Source organism: Rhyacophila brunnea, unplaced genomic scaffold, assembly GCF_057557595.1.
Source record: "Rhyacophila brunnea isolate RB1 unplaced genomic scaffold, BYU_Rbru_1.0 scaffold_18, whole genome shotgun sequence".
Classification (NCBI taxonomy): domain Eukaryota; kingdom Metazoa; phylum Arthropoda; class Insecta; order Trichoptera; family Rhyacophilidae; genus Rhyacophila; species Rhyacophila brunnea.
This window is the reverse complement of record NW_028232837.1, coordinates 15596331-15617768: the sequence shown is the minus strand read 5'-3', so window position 1 is coordinate 15617768 and position 21438 is coordinate 15596331. Positions and strand designations below refer to the sequence as shown.

General features: G+C 37.9%; 1 protein-coding gene across 4 annotated transcripts in view; it reads left to right on the top strand.

Moving 5' to 3' along the window:
* The window catches only part of drn (zinc finger AN1-type doctor no), a 151559-nt gene that overhangs the window by 95104 nt on the left and 35017 nt on the right, over positions 1-21438 (top strand). For 3 of the 4 annotated variants that reach the window (XM_085945174.1, XM_085945177.1, XM_085945176.1), the window contains exon 2: positions 8634-8680. The exons of the other annotated variant lie outside the window; for it this stretch is intronic. The gene's annotated coding sequence lies outside the window, so the exon portion shown is untranslated. The remainder of the gene's footprint in view (positions 1-8633; positions 8681-21438) is intronic. 4 annotated transcript variants of the gene reach the window in all.

The following is a 21438-nucleotide window of genomic DNA, read 5'->3' as shown; positions in this document are numbered from 1 at the left end:
TATATGCAAATCTGGCCGATTTCATCCCTTAGCTCAACGTTTTTCGGGTGACAAAATTAATTAACGGTTTCCTTACGAGAGTGGCGGAAATTGTACAATGACTAATTACCCGCGACATCTACGTAAGGGCCGACTAAGAAAAATTATGGGCGCGAGTCGACGCTCGCCGGCGGGCGGCGTCGCTCACTCGTCACGTACGTCCTTCGAGTACCTAGGAGTACCGAGAGCGTGTAATTGGTGTAGCAGTACCGCAGTGTTTCTGGGCCAGCCCCACGAAAAACGCACCTACGAAGGCGTGCGAGGCATCGACGGATTTGTGGTTGAATTACCCATCGATACAGCACACCCCCCGCGTGGTGGCGCTCCTCATGGCTGAGGGAGGGGCGTTCCCGCGGCGGCCGGCTTTACGGGCCCTAGCGGCGCGAAGGTACCTCTCACCCAAAAACAAGAGTACTACAAAGTTAGCCTGGATGATAAGGCGTCATATGCCAGTGGTTAACTTGGCATATTTGCGGCACCAGGCCTTCGACAGCGCATACCAGTCCTTCGGCCAACTACCGTTGGGGGGCTCAACTTTGAGGCGCCCCGACGGCCTGAATACCTACTTGACGTTGGTCTAAGAATATGAACTCGGTAGATTGGTAATTTAACTACAAAATAAAAGCTTAATATAAAACCATATCACGCGGGGAAGTTACTTGATTCTAATATATAAACGTATTGGTCGCGCAATCTTTCTCACATTAACAACTAATATAGCTCGGTGTCGCCACGGGCACATACTTACGACTAGTTGACGGATGTCATTCCGTCAACCAAACATATAGGCAGTAATAATTGCTTAGTACATACTCATACCTAGCCGATCAAAGATTTCCCGCACTTTATTCCAGTACGTGGTCTCCTTGATCGACCAAAATCATTGATCCGATTCTCCCGTCGCGCGTGAGCGTGATGCCGTCATACACGCGAGCGAGAGGGGCTCTGTCACTGCAAAGCGAGCAAATTTGTATCTCGAAATCGGTTTCTACACATACGACAGAGACGCCGTCGTATGTGAGAGCAGGAAAGCTGCCAGAATACCGATTCGGAAACGCCGCGCGCGGAATGACCGCGGATATTAATGAACGGAATTGATATGTAAATTAATTACGCGGGATCGTGATTATAATCGGATCGATGATTGCCTAGGTGTTGCTATGCTTTGTGATTGCACATACGTGCAAATGGGAGCCTTCGCAACAGGCCTATGAGCATATGTTAACAATTACTGTGCCGTGTACGTGCGACGCGTAGCGACATCGATCTATATGCCCTTATCATTATGTACATATTAACTATCTTATATTACATACCCTCAACGCCCATCCATAAGTCCCCCTTTATTACCGTTTAATCCTTTACATTATATATGAATATTATATTACAATTTACACTATACATTAACATTACAAACAAATCATATTTAATTTAATTACCCTTTACCATATTATATTCGACAAACAAAATTCAACCTTATACTATATTACCTATTACCTATATTTACATGGTCAGTGGCGACCGACTTAACCATCCACAGTTCACTCTGAGAAGCCGTGGGGCCTGTCAGAGCAAACTGCGGGACTTAACATATGAAATATTTTGTTCAGCTTTGCCAAGGGTCATCATCATTTCATCGGTGGCGCATTGACTACCAGGGTCAGACCGAGCGGCTGGGTGGCACTACTCCTTATGGGAGTGCCCCCCACAGGGGCGGAAAAACCTGTCGGTGACAGTGGGTTAAATTTTAGCGGACGACAGTGTGGCAAACCGGGAGACTGATCTCCAAAGGGTCCGGTCGTTCTAGGTCAGGCGACGTTTGTTGGTCCCTTCTCGATCATCTCATCAAATCCCGACGATCTTTGCAGTTTATAGAAAAATAGCCTGTCATGTTTAGGCCAAAGTAGTATCATGGTGACGGTGGATAATCTAATATCTACATTCATACTATGCATACGTCGTTATCGATCAACAAACTCATTTGCACACAAAGCCGATATTCTTAGTAGAAATGGACGCGTAAATTAAAATGTATTGCATTCTCACACATGACATAAAGCTGCTCAATTCAATTCCACGGCGTAAAACAATCGACATGTTTATAAAGAGTGAATTAATAATGATAGGTATGCGATATTGTTATTGTAAACGCTCGTGCCGTATATCCTTCGGCACGACTGTGTTGACATTTCAGTCGCGAGTCAATACCGGCAATACCGGAGCGCTGCTTCCTCTTATCACGCGTTCGCGAGGACGACCGCACTTGGGCGGGCGAGAACAGTGGCTCCGCGTCGGACAACAGCGTCTCGCGTATGATAGAAGAATGTGGTCCATGTCCGCTCACCCATCATTCCTCTGCTGTGGTCGTGTTTAGTTGAAATCGTTGTATCAACGCAGGTCGATGTATCTCGCAGTTAATGCGACGTTTTATCACTGCTGAGCCGAACACACTCGCCCTTCTGGACTACTAGACCTGGTGTTTTTCGGGGGTCTAAATGCCCATTTTATTGACTCGATACATCCTAAATTACAATGTTTTTAATGTGGTAACGTCTTTATTTTCGTTCTCATCTTTTAAATTTTGAAATTCCACCCCTAAAACATGATACAAATGCAAATATATGAACTCCATTAGGTATTATTATATCGCATAATATTTTGTCTAAAGTATTTTCAATATGAAAACATCTCGTACGAATTAAAAAAAAAGAAACCACAATTTCATTTTTGTTATTATTTCGGAAAATAGACTTCTCTATTTTTTATTTATGCTGATTATTTTGTAGATACTTACATAATTCTAAAAAAAGTTAACATACTTTTCATTATAAACGCAACACTAGGTATGGTAGTTAAGTAGGTACATGATGGTGTTTCATTTTAGAAGTTTCAAAATTGAAACTGAACTTAAAATATAGTAGGAAGTGCTTATAATAATACTATAATTATATTACGGTCAGCAACACTGGATGACATTAATGTTTTGTTCACATCTCTACTAGTTCACTCGTCTTGCGGTCAGCATTTTGCCTTTCAGGACTTACAACCTGGCACATTCGAGAGAATTCAGACCAACTGAGGATTACCCTTATCCTGTATAATGTATACAAAATTCCATAGGAAATATCGGAGAAAAGGAATATTGAAATGTCACGAAGTTAGCATTAAACTGATAGTACACAACGGTAAAGATGAATAAATATTATTATAGATTAAAATTGGCAAGTTGCAAAATTGCTTATCTTGGATTTTTTTTAAATTTATTTCGCCGGGTAAAATATTGTAGGTCCTAGGCACTCGGTCTATTGTGGGCTATGGATAAAACAGCCTTGCATATTATCTCCACATCATGGATAATCTAAGGACGTTACAAGACAGTGTTATGTAACTCGAGGGGAGTAATAATTGTTACTTCAGTTTACAAAATTCATAATTTTCGAAATATTTGCATTACAAATACCTCTGATTGTCGTGGCCAAAGGTCGCATCTCCATAAACTTAGTTATCGAATTCACGACTTATTGGGCCGCATCGATTACCCGCTTGCGCAAACAAAATAATGTTCGTCAGTGCATTTTGAAAATAACTCTCCGATAGACTTGCACATCTCTCGAGAACGAACTGCGTTGTGCGCCAATTTATTTTCGTCATTATTTTTCATTAGTAGGCTATCTCGGATTCCGAAGATTTCTATAATGGAATGTCGGATGCGGCCATCGAGAGTCTTACCGAGCGACCATACTTACGTTGACGCCGTAACAGTGCTTATTAGACTGAATCTATCTCATGATTCTCGCTGATCTGCTTCATGTTAATTGAATGTCGACACATCATTTAAAATCCAAATTCCCCATTGTTTTGAAAGTTATACATTTTTTTTTTCATCTTATAGGAATTGAGTCGTGAAATAATATAATTTCATTGAGATTTTCAAGAGGAAACAAACCATTCCCATATTTATTTCCGTAAATGGCTTACTTGAAACTCGTTTTCAAATTATTTATAAGGAAGCCCGCGTTACCTCGTAGTATTCTTCGCAGAGAAAGAGAACATGTGAATCCCCGCACTTTAAAATCAGGTTTAAATTATTGCCTCTTACCATCGCGCAGTATGATCTTTGTGCAGTATGATAATAGATAATTAGTGCTTACCCAAAAGAAGACCAAAGTTTATAATATTCACGACGTGTAGGAAATTGAGTATTTCTTTGTGATAGTGAAAAATGTTGATGTTTAGTTTGTAATGCCTCAGTGTCCTAAATATAATATTTTTTACTGTTTATTTAGGGTGAAGAATGGCAATGGTTAGTAGATCACAACATACTCGATGTTAGACATAGCTCCTGATGTCATTAAAAAAAAACGCTCCAAATCTGACCCAGACGGTTTTCACAATATTTAAAAAAAAGATTAAGTAGTACCTACTTACATTGTAACACTTCGAAAAAAGTAGATAATATCATCGTAACCCTCACTCGTTAATTTCTAAATATAAGACTCCTTACGCACTGTCAACAAGTTGCAGGAGCCAGTCGACAGTGCGTAAGGCCCCTTACTAAATATCTACAGTTACCTGTCTACTGTAAACACCTTGCCTACTTGTGGCATTTGCAAGATAACTGAATATTGCCATGGTAAAAGACGTGACGGCAGAACTAATTACTGATTCAATCCGGTGATGTGCACTGTGGGTACATATTATTTGGTATTGTGTTTAAAATTAAATTTTCCAACAACCTCAAAAAATCTATATGTTAGTGTAGTTTGGGGTGACGATATGTAAATGTAAATATACTAAAACATTATAAAATAGCTACACATTCTCGTCGTTCATGATTAGATTTAAGATTACGTAGTTACCTATTGCATTTTTCAGGCATTAGGGTTTTGACAGCCGTTGATCGGAAAAGAATGAGCATCTGTTCGTGATGGATCTATTTTGCAGAGTTTTTGAATTCCCATGACAAGTTTCCTCAATGGATTAACATTCCTAACCGATCTTAATCTACGAGAGTATTATCATCGCTGTGCTGATTAAATTCGACACGACAATCGGCTCTCGAGAGTACGTTAGCGGATTGTGATGCCGAACTCTTACCTTCCGAAGAGCGGGTATCGAGGCCAAATGAAATAGAATTTGTCCATCCATCTCGCGCGGGTAGCGCTTCCCTCTCGCTCCCCCGCACTGCGGCCCCCCTCGCTCCGTCACTGTCGAACCTGTCAGGTGTAACGGGCGCCCTGTCCCGTTAGGCGCGGAGGAGGTTGACTCTGCCTCTTCGTACAGGCAATAATCTCACCGTTCGATTATACCGCCGACCCCGATTCGTGCGCCGGATCGATCGAGTCCGATCGTCGATATTCGTTCGCTAATAAATACTTCACTTTCTTTTTTATTTATTTTTTATTTGTATCGTTATCACAGTGACAGACAAGCCGGCCCACAGGTGACGTGACATGCGTTTTACTTTCAGAAAAATTGCCCGCTCGCCGATCGATTAGATTGGTGCCGATAATTGCAGTTTTTTGCGACACACTCGCACAGTTGAGTGTTTCTCGTTATCACATAGTGATTTGCATTACAAATTTATCTGTCGTGTTGACAGTATTAATATCATATTATGTACCATTAATATAACATACTGTGGAATATGATAAAAAAACTTACTAAAACGAAATATATTGAATGCTAATAGTGGTTTGTTCATATTTTATCAGCACTCCATTCCTATCTTAATGATATCAATGCAATTAACCTTAAACACTGATTAATATCCACACGGAGACAACTATAAGTTAATAATCATTACCATCAAGAGCGTGATAAATCAACACCGGGTCCTATCTTTCTCCGACAATTCTTTACTCCAAGGATACAACAGTCATGGGTGACTTAATCTAACTAGCGAATTTATGGCCTGTCTCTTCTGTACCACATTGGATCGCTCGAAATTACCCCCTTTGCTGCAAGGCCGTCTATAGTCAGACCGCGACTCTAAATACTGATTGGCATATAGATACGTCGGAAGATTTTTTGTTTCAAAAATATTAAGGTATTATTTTTATCCAGGTTTCCGAGGCGTCTGCGACAGGTTTCCTACATGACATGTCATTACTAAAAAATCTTCAGTGGTTTAGCCGTGATTATCGCAAACAAAACGTATGGAAATGTATGCTGTCAATTTGATTAAACGGGTAATTATGTTTACCTAGTTGAGACTTTAGTAGGTTATCTGCATAGTTGCATACTAATCCGGCAGCATAGTTCAGACTGTTTAGCATTATCTACCGTCTATATATAAATCCGCATATTATACTTATATAAGTATATAATATAATACGCCCACGGTAGCCGAGCGGCTTAAGCGTTGGACTATAACGCCGTGGGTCCCAGGTTCGAATCCTGGGTCTAGCAAGTACACATATTGTTTTTCAATATGTGTGTGAGTCAGGGTATGGACCTAATAGGTTGAGCAAGTGGCTGACATCCATTTCTCGTAAAAACAAAATCTGTTAATACAAACCTCTACTCTGTGGAGGCCCATATGATCCTATTAGGATCGGACATGGTTGAAATATATATATATATAAGTATCACAATAATTATTTCACTAGGAGTTGGAGAATCAGCTGGATGAATTAAATACTCCCTCGCCATTCGTCCACCTGATTCAAAACGACGGCGCGCAGTGAATAAAGGTGTTTTTATACTCTCGAGGCAGCGTTCATTGTGCGAACTGTCTATTGAAAATGCTGTTTTTAAATCGGATAAAAAATACTCGAATTCGTATCGCGTGTGACAGCTGTTTGAACAGCTGTTTTATCAGTCGTCGGCCATTTTATAAGCGAAGGTTCACGCGAAATTGTGTGCCCTTCTAAACATCCGCCGCGGGATTGGTGCCCTCGCCGGCAGGTGCAGTTTTTCACCCCTGTTTACCGGTGGCACTGCTGCGATGCATTGAACTCTCGCGGACCTCTATAGTCTATCTTATTCTTTGATCATTGAATAGGAAACGTGTTTGCGCTTAGACGACTGCTTGCTTTCAGGTGCAACTGCGTTTAATATAGTAAAAATAGTTATTCAATTGTCATTGTAAACAGGTGTCTACTGGAACTATACAGTGTCCTATCATATCACTCTTGTCAAATTGAAACTACACGCTGTTGTTTTCAACTATTGACATATTCTGCTCTTTATTCACAACGAGGTGCATGTGCATACTGTTTGTTGGTTGGAAACGGCCCGTATTCTTTCACTTTCATAATCAATATTTTATTATTTCCATAAAAAACAGTTTTTCGGATTTAATCTAATAGTATGCCATTTATGGATATTTATTTTTAGCTTCGACTTGATAATGTCATTCATTGTCTGATTGAGGCATTTTCGCATCGAATGCAACGGCATAAGCCTCCGTGGAATTAATACATGCCAACACTTACAATATAATCGTTGCACGTTATGTTGCTGGCTGTTGTAATGCAATTCTTTATATTTTAGAACCGTCAGTCTAACTTGACTATATTTTTTGTACTATGTCGTGAACTTATAAGATATTTTGTAGTTGCGTAGCATTTCTATTACTGTCTATACTAGTACCTGTGTTAATCCGTGGCGAAGGGTGGAGGTAGGAGGTTAAGTTCCCATAGAAGTGGTGCACACTAAACTTGTCAGTCATATTTATTTGTTTTCATTGAAATAAGAATATTAAATAATTGCAGATGGTACTTACGGTTAGTTTTTAAAATTCAATTAAACCCTGCCTCACCAAACCATTACAGTGGAGGTAGGCTGTGGAGATCCGACAAAAATAGTGTACACTTTGTCTGTCATACTTAAATTGTTTATATTGCATTTGGAGTATAAATTGCAGATGGTGTTGGTTGGTTTTTGAAAAATTCATCTTATCCCCTGCCTAATCCGAGCCATCATAAATCTATAAAATATCTAAAATTATGTATGATGACATAATTTTAAATATTTTATAGACGCATATTTTTTGACTATTTATTTTGGCTTCGTTTATGGAGGGTTTAATTGAATTTTAAAAGCTAACCACCACTATCCGCAATTTGTAGCGTTAGTTCAATGAAAACAAATACCCACGTATGACTGACAAAGTTTAGTGTGTATCTACTATTTATGTCGGATCTTAACTACATATCTCCACGCTTTGCCACTGATACCAATACATCCTAGGATAATAAGATTTAAATTTCTTTTGTTACGTCATCAATTCTGGGGGGCTGTACTGTCGCACTTATACTATCGTATGTTAAATTTCGTATACTATAGATTTCCACGTAGGGGGCACGTTTCCTCAAAGCCACGTCGTATTTCATAAAAGTCATGACGCAATGAACTGAAAGATATTACTGTTATCAAAATTATTACCGATAACTACGTGGCCTTGTGCTGTGTTTCTTGGCGCACTTGCGTTGTTATTATCTAGATTCTAGAATCTAGATAAATTAATATTTTAAAACGCTTTGAAAATATATAAGTACCCAAGACATTTCCATTATTATACCTACATTGTATATTTTGTACCTATGCAATTTCTTTTAAATTAACCTTATTTTCTTTTCTTGTTTCAGGTACGTTTCTGTACTGGATACAAACTATGCAGGGAAATAATAATTGGGTAAGACCAACACCACTATTTCAATAGTAAGTAGGTTATTATATTTGAGTTACAGTGTTGCCTTGCCTTGCCCTCTGGCACAAAGTGGCGTGCTTGTAGGACGGGTTCGGAATAAACGATAATATTGTTTCAATCAATATTCGTATCTGGATTTTACGAAATTCTCCATTCCCTTCCCCTTATTCACGCCCCCAGAAGGTTGGAGGGAATGGTTTACAACCAGCGTCTGCACCTTCTGTATGTCGCTCCAATGCCAATAATAACACTTTATTAGCTTGCAGTTATTATAATTATGTTTTTTAGTGTGCTTTATGCCTTCAAAATACCTATATGGCGTTTTATAGCGAAAATGACGTTTGAAACCAGGGCTAAAAATTTCAAATCCGAGTTCGAGTCACATTTTAATTATTCTTTTTATCTTGCCATCACCTAACGGAGGTCAGCCACCATCAGAGAATTCTTTGTTATATCATCTGCTACTCGGAACAGTTCGTCGGAGGAGCACTCGTATTGATCAAGGCGTTTCTTAAGCCAAGAAATGCGTCATCGCCCTTTGCTATATTTACCATAGATCTTTGATTGGATTACAAGTTGGTGAATGTTGTACCTACGTTAATTAATTGTCCTCTCATAATATGACCCGCAGACGTGCAGAACGTTTCGGTCATCTTCCATTCGTTTAAGAGCGTTTGCGTTTGTCGCTCGGTCAACCCAAGCAATTTTGAGGATACGCCCTTGTTGATGAGATTTTTATTTAATGAAAATGGCATACTTAATAAATCCACTAAAAATATGATTGGACTGAATGTATCTAAATAAGTAAGGTGCATTGTGGATGAATGAAAAGGACATATATTTAGTAAAATGCGTTTAAATTAAAAGTCGGTCGATTTCTAACGAGTCAGACTTCGTCGAAGATATAAATCACGATTCCTACTTCACACAGCCCTGCTTGAAACGCGGCGTGAATACCTTTTATTTATTCACACCATATCACCGAACCTCGACTCACTTCCGGCAGCGACCATAAAAATCACGAATTGATAATGTTGATGATATTACGAATTTATATAAAAATATCACGCTCACGATACGGACGGACGACATCGAGCGACGCAGCGAACACAATGTCCGACGTCACTCAAACAGTTGGTCGTGAGCTGCGCCCGCCAAAGTGCATCGCGGTGCAAAACGCAGCCCGCGATGCATTTTTCAATTTGCGCAAGGAACACAAATCAAAGCGAGTGAAATGATTGCGAAATTAATTAGTCAGTAAGCTAATTTTGAATTTGCTGATGCTAATTTAATAAATGAAAATGTTCTCTCGAACTGTGGGACGCTTTCGAGGAGTGAGCTCTCATGTATCTATTATACTATTGTACGGGATCGGTTTTGATATTGAAATTTAGGTGAGTTTATTAAATGCAATGTGACATTCGGGCCGATGTGTTGTTCTTGAGGTGTAACATGCCAAACTTTTAATATATTAACGTAGTGTATTATTGTATAAAAATGTACATATTAGCAGTCCGATAGCAATATGCATTACGACAGTAGCGATTTATAACCACCCCCATTGCGTACCTATATACTGTCGAATAGCTTCCCAACCACGCCTATACAGAAATTGTCATTTTTTTGTTATTTTGTGTTAAGGGACGGTAGGTAGGTACTTATCGCTTCCAGTCATTATGAACGTATTTACCGAGTTGCTTATTAAATATTATACTGGGGTTTAGGAAGCGTTTTAGGGTCAAATACTCTAAATTATTAAGAATGACAATACTTTTACATGTATTTTTCCCTTAAAAGATCCTGATAAAAAGTTTAGATATTTGTGTCGGTCTTTCCCGTGGTATCTTTTCTATCTTTCAAATTATATTTTCTTCGTAGTACGTAGGTATGCGTGTCTTATATTATAATTGATACACGAAGAATATTTACGTCAGATTCACTAAAATTGAACTTATCCAGTTTATAGCTATTCTTTTCATATATGTGTTGCTATTTGCGTAAAACGGACTAAAATACCTAAATAATTCCGAGCACCATCGCCATCACGTCGTCGTGTCTGTGTCGTCGAAGTCGTTGTTTTAGCGAACGGCGTCGAGTGCAGCCACGGCGGCAGGGGCGGCGGGGGGCCGAGGGGGTTGCGGGGTCCGGTTCACTGACCGCCCCCATCATGACTGTTGTACTTCATATTATTATATCTCTCTACCTTTGCCCGCTGTCTACAACTAACTAGTCTACGCGTGAGGGTGCCCATTTTCTTCGGTCCGTGCTTCCAACATTACGCAGGAATCGCCCGCACGGGACCCGTGTCAACCTGCCATCTCCGATCTTGACACTGCTCTCGATTACGACCTTATATTAATGATAATTTAATATGATTTTATACCTAAACCGCGTGAAGCATTAACAGATGTAAATAAGCTAATAACAAAGTAAGAAATATGTATGCATCACAATTGACCCTAACGTCATGTTCGAATTAAACTGGTATATTTTTGTGCTGTTCGGGAAAATTACGTATTTACGTCAAAAATGGATGCAAAAGTTGCATCTTAACAATTGCCAATTATTTTAATTATTGTACATAAATAAAGCTAAATTATATACATCCATACGCTGGCTCTATTTTACTGATTCTCTTGTCGATTTTTACTTTAAATTTATCGATTAGGTGGACTCACGTGATTATATCCAAAGATAGAGCGACTTTACTAACATTATACGGTTTAAAAAATGATTCACATTTATTCGACTGAGGTTTAAAGTGATTATAAATAACAGAACACGTATATTTTAATTAATCATGTGTTTTTTATATACAAATGCACAGTCCGTGTGTAAATTTAATTCGTCCTCGTCCAATTAGTCTATAATTAGGTAGGTATACGAATCATGTGCAACATAACACTCATACCTACTGATTTTCAGTTTTCGATCTTTAATTAATTCCTGAAATATTTCTCTCTCTTATTAGTTAACTATATACTTGTCGTATTGATCGCCATTCGCCAGTACTTACTTGCCCAACGAAATAGGTTACTTGACAAAACGTAGGAGGTAAGTAGATATATTTTCAACTAAAAATGATTACAGGGTTATAAACTTCTATATGTTGCAATGTTGTCAATTTATTGCCGCACATACGGATTTTGTTTTTACATATATTTATGTCATTAATTAATAGTGTAGTGCCCAGGATAGTTGGATGGTATGCCCAGGTATGCCATATTTAACATTCAGAGATTGGGTTAGGTGTAAAAGTGTTTACTTTACCATAAGTAGACATTGTCAAAACTCTGAAGATGCTGGTAGGGGAAATTCGGATTGAAGGTATCGGCATCCGTGGAAATTTAGCTGTTTTGTTTCACCTTACTTTGAATTACGTATCTTATCTGTACAAAATAAATACAAATTCGTGGAATTTTCATGATAAGAATTTGACGCTGCTAAATCAGCGCAAACTGGTACTAACTAGTGGGTAATAGTTGTGAATGTTATTTATCTATAACTATCGTTTCAAGGTGTTATGTTGGACTGTGTGTTATAGTAACGAAATTACTCAATGCTCAGGTTGGATTATTATAAAGTTAAAGCACATAAATCACATTCTTTTATTACTTTTTGCAGTGAAATGTTGGATATTATAATATTTTTAGTAATGGCGTTTAGCTAATAAAGTACTTAACCGTTTTTCGCTATCGTTTGCCTGTTTGTTCTGATATCTGGGCAATAAAGATAACAGATTCGCGCATGCAGGATAGTCAATAGAGTGGACCGCTTTTTAGAAACCTGAACCGATGTTTTAGCCGGGTACACTTCGAACGTGATAATTAAATGTTTCACGTATGTCACGTGGTTGGTTTGATTTAATACGGCTCATATTAATAATTAATGTACGTGACGTGATTAGTGAAATTCACCCTTCGATTGCCATACTTGCAAGGCTTGTAAAAATGATTGAGTTGCTACTTTTGTGCACACTACGTTACTATTTACACGAGCATATTATTATATTGTAAAGTAGGTATTATTAAACATGTACTTATTTTTAACATGGTCCGTTGTTTTTAATCTTATTGTGGGCAATACCGGTTCAATGCGGTGCATAATAATTATGTTTGAGAGGAAGAATTTTAATGTCGAACATGCGGTGCTCTTATCTGTAAGTAAATATATTTAAATCCCTTAAACACATTGACTTCTTACAGTATAATTATTTCGTCACGGAAACGTATAGGTAGGTATACTGATTGACTAACTAGACAGACATGCGTTAACGTTTAGTCGGTAGGTATGTATACCCATTAGCTATAATTATGTGATAATAGCTTCTCAATGTCTCAGTTGGTTATCTATAACCTTATCGGCTGTTTTTATCCAAAGTCGTAAAATATGGTATGCAACGATTTGACGCGAGCTGTTTGCTCAAATTGTCTTGTTTACTGCATTTTGCATTCGCAGTCAAGGTGATGGTGCCACGATATCGTGTCGATTGCACGAATAACTGAGAATCTAGGTAGGTACCTACCTCTCTTTCATTGCCGAGTTGGTGTGAACGAAATGTACCTACTTAGTAGAAATCACGAGTTTCTCCGTTCCTCCGCTATTTTCGTTTTCTTATTACGTTGCGCATAGTAATTAATGAAATTTTACTCTCATTGACAAATACCTAACATTATTATTAGTTGTATATTAATATTATCATCATTATCTATAGAATACTCAGTTGTATTGCTGTTCATATTTGAGAAAATGTATCACTGTAGAAAATGTATCAGTGGTGAAAAACCGCCTGTTTGAGGAAGGTAAACGATATGTAACCAAAAATAATTTAACAAAAGTAACTTTAAAAATGATTGTAGGTACGCTATATAATATTATGAAGTAAGAAATCCATGAATGTTTTCAATTTAAACAAATAAATACATAAACACGTGACGTAAACCCGAAATCAAACGAGATAGGTAATAACGAAGTTGCGTTTACAGCTTTATTAATGATAAGCGATGGGTCCATGTATGGTTCTTAGTAGATGACGACAGCCGGTTATTTCATCAGTTTCCCTGTGACGAGACAAGCCAATATCAGTGAAGCGCGCTGACTATTGATAATGGGCATTCTGTTTAACAAAAATACATATATATGTACCAGCAATTTATTATCTATTTTTTTGTTCTTACCACCAACTGCACAAACATACATATTATTTACACTCCATATCATCTCGTCTAGTATTTCAGGGGATGCCAAGCATCCACAGCATCTTTAGACTGCATGCCACTGGTCAGCACCATCATCATCGGTGGCTTAACAATCCAAGGCGGGTTCTAGCATCTTCCAAAAACTTCCTCCATCCTATGTATCCTCGACTAGTACTTATCCTCCAGGTGACAAAATATACTTTCAATTATTAGATCATATTGACCATTCTTTGGGGATTAGTAAGGCAATGGATAGTACTATACTTAAGGTGACGCATCAGTGAAACGCCAAATAATGTTCAACTGTACGCGCGACGAAAATTTTTACTTGCTTCGCATTCATTGAGAGAACGTGGAGTCGGACGCACGTCACTTTGCTGCGTGATGGCGACGGGCCAATTAATTCTAAAATCGTGTAAAGATGACTAAAAACTTTACCCATTTACTTTAAAAAGCAAACATGTCAATGAATATATTATTATTGATACTAATAGAATAATAAACAGAACATAAAATGGACGTATGTTGGATTTATATGAGAAATAATATTTCGTTTGACAGGCGTCATTTTCACCCGCGACCCGCAATCCGCACATCGCCTAGCAACGATCTTTTTAGACCGTGCCTCAACTAATGCATGGCCTTAAGTGTAATAACCACTAGCGAAACTAATAAATAAATTAATCATTATGTACAAAGCACTTTTGCCGTAACAATCATGCACTATGATAAAATTTTCTGCAAAAGCTCGTAAACCGAAAAATTGAACCTTTATATCGCGGTTCCGGCTACCAGTACTTAATCCTCCGTTCGGGGCGTTTCCGGGAGGAAGTTGAGAATTTTTGATTTGGATTTTTTCATCTCTTATTATTTTTTTACAGCCTCGTGCATAAAGAGCACAAGCAAGTTTTTGATCGGGATTCGAAATATTGCGTTCATGTTTACGGTCTGCGTCTTTACGCTGGTATATTTTACATACATTATTATAATTATTGAATTCTTTTCAATTATTTTCATTATTCTTCTGATGTCAAATTTTCAAAACACTCTTCATCGGAGCTTAGTGTATAATATGTTTGATTCGGTGACCATAGAAATCAGGAATGGGTTAGATTGGCAGCAATATTGTCATCTAAAGTTTGTAAACCAGCATGTATGCGAAAATGTTGTATAATATCTAGAAAAATAGCTGAGCTAATCAAACTGGTTAAGTTTTTTGTTACGAATTTATACAGGTATGACTTGTGTATTGTCAATGTTTGCCTACAGCGTTTGGTTGTCTATGTTTTTTTCAGAAAGCAAAGATGGGTTCTTAAGATCACGGGAACATATTAATTATGGACACTATTCCCATATTTTCAAACAGTTGCGTGACTTTATTATTATTATTCCTCTGTCTTCCGTACAGTGTGTATGTCCCCAGTTATTCCAGCATAATTGACTATCCGATTTTTTTAATGTCTCCGATACTTTGTGCTTTTGACGTACCTACATTTACACCTGTTGTATGTATACATAATATCTAGCCTCTCAAATACAATATGCGGAATACTTAACTATGCACAATAGGCTCTTTTTTAGTTTATTTGCAGGTTTTATGTATTTATGGAAATCGGTTAACAGTCGTACTTTGATTGTCGCAAGCGGGTCAGGGCGACGTATCAAAAAGTTGTACGGCTGTATGGTGTGTTGCAGTACATAATATGGTTCTCAGTTTGTGGGTCGCAACCGTCCGTTTTGGTACTAGCGGAACATCGATATAAAAATATCTCATCTTCAAAGTTGAGCATATTATTATCAGGCATATTTTGAATGAGATAGAATGGACCATAAGATATTTATAATAATATATATGTATTATACTTTCATATATCGTGGCAAATACCAGATAATTTATATTAAATTACCACTCAATTACAAACGCCAATAACAAGTTTACCGAATATGTTTTACGATGTCATCATCATCAGCCGGGGTCAATCCACTGCTGGATGAAGGCCTTCCCAAGCTTTCTCCAACTCTCGGTCCTGTGTCGTTCGCTGCCACGTATTTCCGCCGAACTTTACCAGTTCGTCAATCCAGCGGCTTTTAGGGCGACCCTGTGGCCGTTTCGTACCCCTTGGGTACCATTGGATGACGGCATTTGTCCAGCGGCCGTTCTTTCGGCGAGCAATGTGCCCCGCCCATCTCCATTTCAGCTGTTTGGCAACGTCTATTACATCGCGTACTCTTGTCTGCTTCCTAACCCATTCGTTTCTCTTACGGTCCTTTCGCGTGATGCCCAACATGCACCTCTCCATGCCTCGCTGTGTTTACGATGTAATGTTATTTTAATATTGAATATGTAACGAAAATCGAAGTAGTGCTATTGATGTACCTACTAACTATGGCTTTATTCTCAAATTTAAGATGGCGTTTTTAATGGTATTAATATGATGAGAAAATACATGGAATGGAATCATACTGTCGTTTACACCTTTCCTACGAAGTCTACACATTGTTCAGACTAAGTTCCCTGGGATATCCACAATTCTACATTTTTTACCTACTTGCGGGTCACGTGGATCGTGAAGCCGGATATGATAGATTATAGACTACACTTAAGGGCCTGCTGAAGAGCCCGCCGTTCAAATATAATTTAGTATAAAAAGGACCTCGGCGTCGTAACTACGTCAATTTAAATCGATCTTTTCGCAAAAATCACTAATCATCGGAGATTTTATTTCAAGAAATATTAACAACAGATTGATCACTGTCCTATCACGTGTGTTTGATTATTTTTTTCGTGTGTTATAATAGGCAGCATTCGTATGTCAAATGTAGTGAGTGTCGTGGCGGAAGACATTTTATTTATTCTTTAATCGAAGGTGGCCGCAATTCCAAGAAGATTGGTAACCACTGGCCCGTATTATAATAGTAAGCCAAAGCATTATTTCCTGCGCAAACAATTAAATGTCATCATCACAATATGAATACTTTCAATTTCGTATTTACAATCGTTTAAATTGGGTACCTACACCTACAGTTTATTGCACATTACTTACGTGTGTACGGATAAATGGCCATTATGTCTATAATAGTACTCGCATTATACTCGATAATATGACATCTGGCAGACGTGTATTTATCTGGAAGGGTGCATTGGTTGAGCGGGTGTGATGGAATATCCCTATACAGTTTTAGTGCTGAAAGCTTTGCACTTTTCTATCATTCATTGCCAAATAGTTAACTTTCAACTATGTATGCTTGCAATCTTATTAAAATTATTATCCCATTGTCGTAATATTGATGAAATGCATGTAGTTGGTAGGTTGTCGTGGGTAGGTATTTTAATCTTATTTTTATCATACCATCCCCTATCGGAGGTCAGCCACCATCGGAGCGATCTTTGCTCTAACATCTGTTAGGCGGAACTGCACTCGTGCCAATCATGGATGTTCTTCAGCCACGAAATGCGGCGTCGTCCAATGCCACGTTAACCGTTGATATTTCCTTGGATTACGAGTTGGGAATGCTGAACCAACTGGTATTGATACTATGCAGAATCTTAGGTGGGTATTCTATATTGGGTACGAGTTTTTTAATGTTGGCACCTTGGATCACATTACATACCCACAGGCCATAGTAGACACAAATATAAAAGAGGCCGTTTGGAAACCGGATGACAAAATATTGATATAGATTTATAATAATATTAATAATCTACAAAAAAAGTACTGACTTCCATATATAATAAGTATATATCGTTATTCACGATCCTAGTTTCCGCTTATCCGCGAATCCAGTATCTCTCTTTACATCACTGCCGATTATTATTACACGTTTTTAAATACATACTACTTTACCAACACTACATTATAATATTGGTACTTATTTCAGTAACGAAGACTGCTTGCTGTACAGATCTGTAGTATTATTAAACGAAAAGAATAGCAACACAATGCACAATGTAACACATACAGTGGACAGCTTCTCCAAATAACACGTCTCGGTTCGTTCGGGCTTATTCGGTTTATCGTTGAACGAAAAAACTGAAAGTGGGTAGGCATAATTTATATTCAGTTTAATTTTTTTTTTAAATATCTTTGCATGCACATTTTTGCTTTTTTCTCACCACTCAAAGAAGGGCGCCGTTGGTTTTTGTTTAAATTATCGGATCAATAATTTCATAGTAATTATGTTATATCACGGGTTGTAATTGTTACACTTACGGATCGTGAGAATAAATCGATTGGTAGGTACTATAATATTTATGTGCTCTATAATCTCTATAGGGAACCATTTTTTTTAATGTGTCCTAAAATTGTTAATACTTCAATGCATAACATCGAATAACCTTTTCCGAAAATTTATGCCAACGATTCAAGCACCGTTATCTTAAAATAAGTTGTTTTAGCTGTTGTGTTTTTCATCGTTTAGTGTCAAGCCACTGAGTATCATGGCCATGATAATATGTGTTAATTTAATTTACCAGAGCGGAGGCATTGATAATACATGATATATTATGTTGACTGCTGAGTCTCAGTGACAGTAGGCATGTGGTCCTCGATCCGGCACTTGAACCGACTCATCTGCTCTTCATAGGGGTGCACGCGTAGTACACAGACAAGTAAACCGTATCTATGAACCGAAGGGCTGTGCAAGTCGCGTTGTGCGGGCGGTCCGCGCCGATTCGACTGTCCGGGTCTTTGAACCCTCGCGCGCAGTTCTGCTCGGTCCTCGGCGCGTTCGTTGCCCTCGGAGGGATGAGGCCCCCGACTGGTCGTCACCAGCTACCATAACTACGCCGTGGGGGAGATGAGGGGCAGACACTTTTATTACACGCGTTTCATATTACTATTACGACGCTCTTCTTCGCGGCCGCGCTTGCTACTGGGATAGATTGTCTCTGAGATGAATTTGTCATGCCGGTGATTTGTATTGATTGTCCGCTCATTTGTCAGAATCAATCAAAAGACCGGCATTGATCATAGTTTTTGGTTGGCTGAGAGTTCCGCGATCGTTTTTGTGATATGTAGTAAGTGCCTACTATGAAAAAATACGTCATTCGATTCGTTCTGAATAAACTTGTTGGGGGTCGCTGAAAAAATGCGACCGAGAATTGCGACGTCCAATCAGTGTTGCCAACTCACATCCACAAAATATGACATCGTCAGACAATACGCTAGATGACAAAAAATGCCAGATTTCCATTAATAAAAAAATGGTTAAAAGTAACATTTCAAAAAAAAAACAAAACATAATTTTTATTAACATGATTTTTACGAGAAATATTGAAGAAGAATATTTTATTGTTTCATAACCAATAAACCAATCATACAGTTAAGACTATTGAATGTACAACACTAAACTTGGTCATTATTTAAATATTGTGTGTAGGTAACATTTTTATTTTATTGGTAAGATGTAATGCCGGGTCCTCACTGGCAACAAGTTGCTGGCAACCTCGTTAGATTTTACGATAATTATGACAGTTATCGTAAAAATTCTAAGCAATTATGATAATTATCGTAAAATTTAAAAGGGTTGCCCGCAACTTGTTGCCAGTGTGGACACGGCATAAGGTCCAAAAGGCAATCATGTTAATTGTCATGAAAGTCTGGTGTCACATTCTAGCTTTTTATGAGCAGTTTTAAACTATTTGCGACGAAAAAACACGCTAAATTTAACGCCATATTATGACATTATATTATGAAAAGCCTATAAGACTCCTAGTTATAATCCAAACTCTATGATTATAATGTAACATTGTAAGATTTGTAACGTTGATTTCCTGTCCTAATATTTTAATTTTTATGCCTAGATTTTAGATTTCAATGCAAAACGCAAACAGTATAATATTAATATATTCAATTGATTGGTATTTATTTGTCAGAAATCTATTTTCCCTGTTTCCATCTTATCACATTTCGTAATCGCATTTAATCCAGCAATCTATCCCAATCTTCCCAAATAACAAGTGATTGTGTTAAAAATAATTGATAACCTTATTTTTATTATTACGACATGCGATACAGTTTTTGTGCGGTGGGTGGTCAACTTTATTTTAAAGAAATATGCATTCAGTGGCGTCACCTTTGTTATTCGTGTTGGCAATTTATTGTGGTACGAAGTCCACGCAAAATAAATTACTGTTGAAACCGCATTACGTTTGATCCCCTTTTATTGTACGTAATTGATATTGTTATTTTTATGCATTATCGCATTTTGATATTAAAAAAAATATATGAGTTATCGCTACTTTTCTTTGTGATTTGTGAATGAGTCATTCATTCGTTCATTTCACACTTTCTGCGATTTATACAAAAAATAACCATTCGAACTATGGCTATCGGCCTGACGTGCGTTCCGCTGAACCGAGTGACTAATCCTCTGCGATAAAACTCATCCAAGACTTTAGGAAACGGAAAGCTTTGTCAGATCGTTTAAATCGTCCGGATATTTTTTATTATGAATCAGTTTATATTGTTTTATAATCAAGACGATTTATTTGTATTTTTTTTTGTTCTAACTCAAAATGAATATAGGTACATACTTAAGTACTTTAAATTAGTATTATTTTACATTTATACATTGTTATCAACGCATTCATTGATTATTGTTATAGTATTACCTATGTAATTGTAATCGATGTACGTCTCGTAACGTGGTCGCATTTACTTATTAAACGGTGTCTCGAATTATATTATTTATCTCCTAAACATTGTAGCAAAGATCACCTCTTCAGTTGTCCATTGCATTTTATCCTGAACCATGGCAAATCGGCATAATATATGCGAATCCATGATATATTTGACGTTAGTAAAGTTTACCTTCTTCTTCGATGGCGCTTCAGCTCAAGTCGAGCCCTGGCCTCCTCCACCGCCGTCCTCCAGCCGGAACGGTCCTCCACACGTCTTTTCCAGTTCATGATTTTTAGTAGCTGGTTGGCATTTTTTGTAATGTTGTCACCCCATCGTGTGTGTGACTTTCCTACTGGCCTTTTCCCCCCTGGGTTTCCTTCAAGGATCTTCTTCGGTATCCGTGACTCAGGCTTGCGCTGGACATGGCCTGCCCAGTTTAGCCTCTGCAGTTTTATGAAGGTGGAGAGTTTTGAATCTTGGTATAAGCGGTATAGTTCCGTGTTGTACCTAATTCTCCACTCCCCACCATCAATCATGGGTTCGTATATCCGCCTTAGGATCTTTTTTTCAAAGCAGTCCACCATTTGCTGCTTTTATATTTAGAAATTTAGAATAAAGTTTACCTTATATAATATTCATATTTGTTTTAATATATTTAAAAACGTCCCCCCAATTAATATTTTAGTAAGTACTGTAGAACGCGATAAAATATAGATAACGGTTAGGTTACTCACATTTATGGATAAGTGATGTTTATTGCTGATGTGTATCAAATGATGAAACCATAATGACTATTATAAGTGAATAAATAAATACGCATTAACATAGTGTGGGAATTGCGTAATAATAGCAAATGTAGTTTCCCGTTGGCGAATCTGGAACCTATGAGCGGAATGCACAATCTAAGATTTCGTTCCTAAGG